Raw genomic sequence first — 5,906 nt, forward strand, 5'->3', positions numbered from 1 at the left:
CCCCATAGCTCTATAACCTATAATTTACATACAGAGGGATAATGTATATTGCAATATTCAGGGTTTCTCCTAACATCATAGAAATACATTGATAGTGATAGCTCTTGAGTGAAAGGCAAATTCATTCTCTTGTTTCTCTGTTGGAAATACCACAGGAATAGTAAATGAAATGTCCCCAGCCGTGGTCAACGTATTTATTTTTCCTGCACTGCTCATTGGCTGTTATCAAACCTTTAGAATAAACTTGTTCAGCAAGTTTACTGGGCATTGCTCGGTGTCCCAAATTGCTAGCTGATATTTTAAAATCTGATCTCATGTGTTTTTCTTCCTCGTCACCACTTGTGATCCTGTCGCTCTTTGGCCGTTTAAACTAAGCCACAAATCTCAGGCTGTCAATGAAGGGAAGACTAAAAAGAACACAGCGTGAACAAAGAGTCAAATCCTTAGCTTTTTGTTCTAAAATGAGCTTTTATAATTCTTAATAGAGTGATAGCATTTTGTATTTGTAAAATCTGAACTTTTTAGGGAAGAAAATATGTGGGGCTTTAAGGCAGCTATTGCTTGGAGGATAAGAATGTAGAACTTACATCTTAAACAACAGAATAGAAGAAGATGTGAGATTACTAAGAGCAGTTTCCCTCCAAAAAGACTAAGTACAGTCACTTCAGAAAACTGTTCGGCAGTTTCTAATAAAGTGAAACATTCATCTACCCTTTGACCCAGCAAGTTTACACCTTGTCTAGGGACACATAGTGCTAGTTGATCAATTTACCCAAGAGAAATAAAAATATATGTCCGAAAGTATTTGTATGTAAACATTCATAGCAATTTTATTCATAGTATTAAAAAATTGGGAATAATCTAAATGTCTGTTAGGCGACTAGATAAACAAGCTGTAAAATTTTCATATGGATTTTAAAGATGTGACTTACTTAACAGAAGAGAAGGTATATGAAATTCTTGAATTATGTAGAGAAAGAGGATTATTCCCCTTTAATCTGTGTTACTGGAAGAGTTTTTTTCTAGTACTGAGGCATTGGTACAGAGCTTTTGGAAAGTTAACACACCAAGGAAGAACTGAAGTCTCTTCAAGCAAAGGATGAAGACAAGGATGAAAATGAAAATGAAAAAGCTGCATCTTCTGCTGCTACTATGGAAGAAGACTCAGAAGCATCTTCCTCAAGGACAGGTGATAGCTCACAGGGAGACAACAATTTGCAAAAAATAGGCCCCGGTCATGTGTCTGTGGATATTGATGCCATCAACAAGGTCTACACCAGATTGCTCTCTAATGAAAAAATTCAAACAGCCTTTCTCAATGCACTTGTATATTTGTCACCTAATGTGGAATGTGACTTGATGTATCACAACGTATACTCTCAAGATCCTAATTATCTGAATTTGTTCATTGTCGTAATGGAGAATAGAAATCTCCACAGTCCTGAATATCTGGAAATGGCTTTGCCATGATTTTGCAAAGCAATGAGCAAGCTACCCCTTGCAGCCCAAGGAAAACTGATCAGACTGTGGTCTAAATACAATGCAGACCAGATTCGGAGAATGATGGAGACATATCAGCAACTTATTACTTACAAAGTCATAAGCAATGAATTTAACAGTCGAAATCTAGTGAACGATGATGATGCCATTGTTGCTGCTTCGAAGTGTTTGAAAATGGTTTACTATGCAAATGTAGTGGGAGGGGAAGTGGACACAAACCACAATGAGGAAGATGATGAAGAGTCCATCCCTGAGTCCAGTGAGCTGACACTTCAGGAGCTTTTGGGAGAAGAAAGAAGAAACAAGAAAGGTCCTTGAGTGGACCCTCTGGAAACTGAACTTGGTGTTAAAACCCTGGATTGTCAAAAATCACTTACCCCTTTTGAAGAGTTTATTAATGAACCACTGAAGGAGGTTCTAGAAATGCATAAAGATTATACTGTTTTCAAAGTAGAAGCAGAGAACAAATTCTCTTTTATGGCATATCCCTTTATAGTGTATGCTGTCACAAAGAATTTGGGATCATATTACGACAATAGAATTCACATGTACAGTGAACGAAGAGTCACTGTTCTCTACAGCTTAGTTCAAGGACAGCAGTTGAATCCATATTTGAGACTCATCGTTAGATGTGACCATATAATAGATGATGCATTTGTCTGGCTAGAGATGATTACTATGGAAAATCCTGCAGACTTGAAGAAGCAGTTCTATGTGAAATTTGAAGGAGAACAAGGAGTTGATGAGGGAGGTGTTTCCAAATAATTTTTTCAGCTGATTGTGGAGGAAATCTTCAATCCAGATATTGGTATGTTCACATACGATGAACCTACAAAATTGCTTTGGTTTAATCCATCTTCTTTTCTTTTCCTTTTTTGAGATGTAGTCTCGCTCTGTCACCCAGGCTGGAGTACAGAGGCACGATCTCCGCTCACTGCAACCTCCGCCTCCTGGGTTCACGCCATTCTACTGCCTCAGCCTCCCAAGTAGCTGGGACTACAGGCGCCCACCACCACGCCTGGCTAATTTTTTTTTTGTACCCTTTAGTAGAGACGGGGTTTCACTATGTTAGCCAGGATGGTCTCAATCTCCTGACCTCGTGATCCGCCCACCACGGCCTCCCAAAGTGCTGGGATTACAGGCGTGAGCCACCATGCCCAGCTAATCCATCTTTTCAAACTGAGGGTCAGTTTACTCTGATTGGCATAGTACTGGGTCTGCTATTTACAATAACTGTATACTGGATGTACATTTTCCCATGGTTGTCTACAGGAAGCTAACGGGGAAAAAAGGAACTTTTCGTGACTTGGGAGACTCTCACCCAGTTCTGTATCAGAGTTAAAAAGATTTATTGGCGTATGAAGGGAATGTGGAAGATGACATGATGATCACTTTCCAGGTATCACAGACAGATCTTTTTGGTAACCCAATGATGTATGATCTAAAGGAAAATGGTGATAAAATTCCAATGACAAATGAAAACAGGAAGGAATTTGTCAATCTTTATTCTGACTACATTCTCAATAAATCAGTAGATAAACAGTTCAAGGCTTTTTGGAGAGGTTTTCATATGGTGACCAATGAATCGCCCTTAAAGTATTTATTCAGACCAGAAGAAATTGAATTGTTTATATGTGGAAGCCAGAATCTAGATTTCCAAGCACTAGAAGAAACTACGGAATACGATGGTGGCTATACCAGGGACTCCATTCTGATTAGGGAGTTCTGGGAAATCATTAATTCATTTACAAATGAACAGAAGAGACTCTTCTGGCTGTTTACAATGGGCACAGACAGAGCACTTGTGGGAGGACTAGGAAAATTAAAGAAGATTATAGCCAAAAATGGCCCAGACACAGAAAGGTTACCTACATCTCATACTTGCTTTCATGTGCTTTTACTTCCGGAATATTCAGGCAAAGAAAAACTTAAAGAGAGATTGTTGAAGGCCATCACATATGTCAAAGGATTTGGCATGCTATAAAACAAAACAAAATAAAAAAAAAAAAAAAGGAAGAAAAAATTAAAAACATTTAAAAATAAAACAAGAGGGATAAATTTTTGGTGGTAATAGTGTCCCAGTACAAAAAGGCTGTAAGAAAACCACAGTGGTCACCTATGTCTGTGACTCCCTTCTGGGAACATGTGGGCCGGAACAGCAGATTTCAGCTACATGTATGTACAAATCCTTTATTATTATTATAATTTTTTGAGTGAAAGTGTTACATATTCTTTCACTTGTATGTACAGAGAGGTTTTTCTGAGTATTTATTTTAAGGGTTAAATCACTTTTGCTTGTGTTTATTACTGCTTGAGGTTGAGCCTTTTGAGTATTTAAAAAAATAAATACCAACAGAACTACTCTCCCAAGCAAAATATTGCCACCATTTGTAGACCATGTAACCTTCAAGTATGTGCTGCTTTTTTGTCCCTGTATCTAACTCAAATCAGGAGCTATATATATTTTTTAGTGATTTGCTTTTGAAACCTGAAATTTTGAAAACAGTGTGATGCAATTACTGCTCTTCTAACCCCCAAAGAGTTTTCTGTGCAAAATCTTGAGAATCAATAAAGATGGATGGGAGAAATTGGAAAAAAAATTTCATACAATGCAACATAATGGAATAAATTACTAATAGTGCCACATGCATGCATCTCAAAAACATGACGCTGAGTGGATGAAGCCAGACCCCAAATAGCACACACTGCATGATTTCATTTATATGAAATTCTGGCACACTCAAAATTAATCTGTGATGATAGAAATCAGAAAAGTGTTTGCCTAGGAGTGATAATTGATGGGGGAGTGGGAAGCATAAGAAAAATTTCTGGGGTGATAGAATATTCTATATCTTGATAAGGCTATAGGTTACAAAAGTGTATACATTTATTAAAACTCATTGAATTGTTCATACACTCTATGTAAGTTATACCTTAGTGAAAGAAAGGAGATAAAAGTCTATCTAGCGGAAGCGAGGAGGAGATTTGGAGAAAGTACACATGGTTTGGATACTAGTGTGTACTGAAGATACCTCTTTCCTCAGCCTTGCTGACCACACTTTGTTTCTCTTGACCCAAGAATGTCCAACATGGCATCGGAGACTGTATGGCTAAGGTGTCCAGGTAATGAACTGAGAGAGTCTAACAGAATCTAGCCGATATGTTTGGCTGTGTTCCCACCCAAATCTCATCTTGAGCTGTAGCTCCCATAATCCTCATGGTTTGTGGGAGGGATCTGGTGGGAGGTAATTGAATCATGGGGACAGATTTTTTCCCATGATGTTCTTGTGATAGCGAATATGTCCTGTGAGAACTGATGGTTTTATAAAGGACAATTATTTTGCACACACTCTCTTGCCCATCACCATGTAAGACGTCCCTTTGCTCCTCCTTCGCCTTCCGCCATGATCGTGAGGCCTCCCCAGCCATGTGGAACTGTGAGTCCATTAAACCTCTTTTTCTTTATAAACTACCCAGTCTCTGGTATTTCTTCACAGCAGTATGAAAATGGACTAATACACTAGACCTCACTGTGTATGAGGTAGAGCAAAGAAAAGCCACTTAGATTTTCCCAATCCCTTCATTCTATGTCCTCTTTTCCTATTGGAGGTAGGTTGCAGCATTCTGGGACAGAGCTAGTGAACCTAAGGCAAACTTGATTGGGTTTAGAGGAAGTCAGTTGTAGATGCCAACTCCAGTTGCCTCTTACACCTGGTGCCAGGACAATGCAAACCCACCCACCAGTAAAAACCATTCCCAGGGAGAAAGTAGCTGAGGAACAAAGGCTTGAATTGACTGAGTTTAATATTGAGTCGCTACATTTTAAAATGGTAGCAATTGAGTTTAACTTGAATGACAAGGTAAGATGTTTCAATCGTCAAGGAGAAATATGTTCTCAAGAGCCAAGTTGATTTTAGTTAAACAAAGTCTTCTCATCCTCAATAGATGCTCAGAGCCATTTATAAGACTCTTCCTCTCTCTCTCCCTCTCTCAAATAAACATTAATAACTTAAGGCTATATTTGTGAGAGGAAATCCTACAGCACCTACCAGTGGGCATGTGAGCTCAGCTGAGGTGGCAGGGAAGAACTCCAGACATGAAATTGATAGAATTACAAAAATTAAAATGCAGCAACATTTAGAAATATGACACTAATCGTGAAAAATAATTTTTGTAATTATAGACCAAAATTTGATTTTTTTCAAGGATGAATGGTATCTGGAAAAAAGTACTGACAATTTAAAAATGAAAACTAAAAATGACTTTGTCAGCAACATTTTAAAGATTTTTTTAAAAAAGTGAACTTAAGCATATTTTTATTTGATACTCTGATAATTTCAATTATTTGCTTCAGTGGTCAATTCATCTGGTAAATTTGAATGAATTTTTAATATGGAAGCCTGCAT

The 5,906-nt window shown here is 37.9% G+C and overlaps 1 pseudogene across 1 annotated transcript; it reads left to right on the forward strand.

The window, feature by feature from the left end:
* Positions 1 to 908: 908 nt before the first annotated feature.
* Positions 909 to 3,505, forward strand: LOC105545978 (annotated as a pseudogene). Its single transcript, XR_001007025.1, has 2 exons — positions 909 to 2,356; positions 2,668 to 3,505. The product of XR_001007025.1 is annotated as a ubiquitin-protein ligase E3A-like (transcript).
* The last annotated feature ends 2,401 nt before the right edge of the window (positions 3,506 to 5,906 follow it).

Source organism: Mandrillus leucophaeus, unplaced genomic scaffold (genome assembly GCF_000951045.1).
Source record: "Mandrillus leucophaeus isolate KB7577 unplaced genomic scaffold, Mleu.le_1.0 Scaffold345, whole genome shotgun sequence".
Classification (NCBI taxonomy): Eukaryota; Metazoa; Chordata; class Mammalia; order Primates; family Cercopithecidae; genus Mandrillus; species Mandrillus leucophaeus.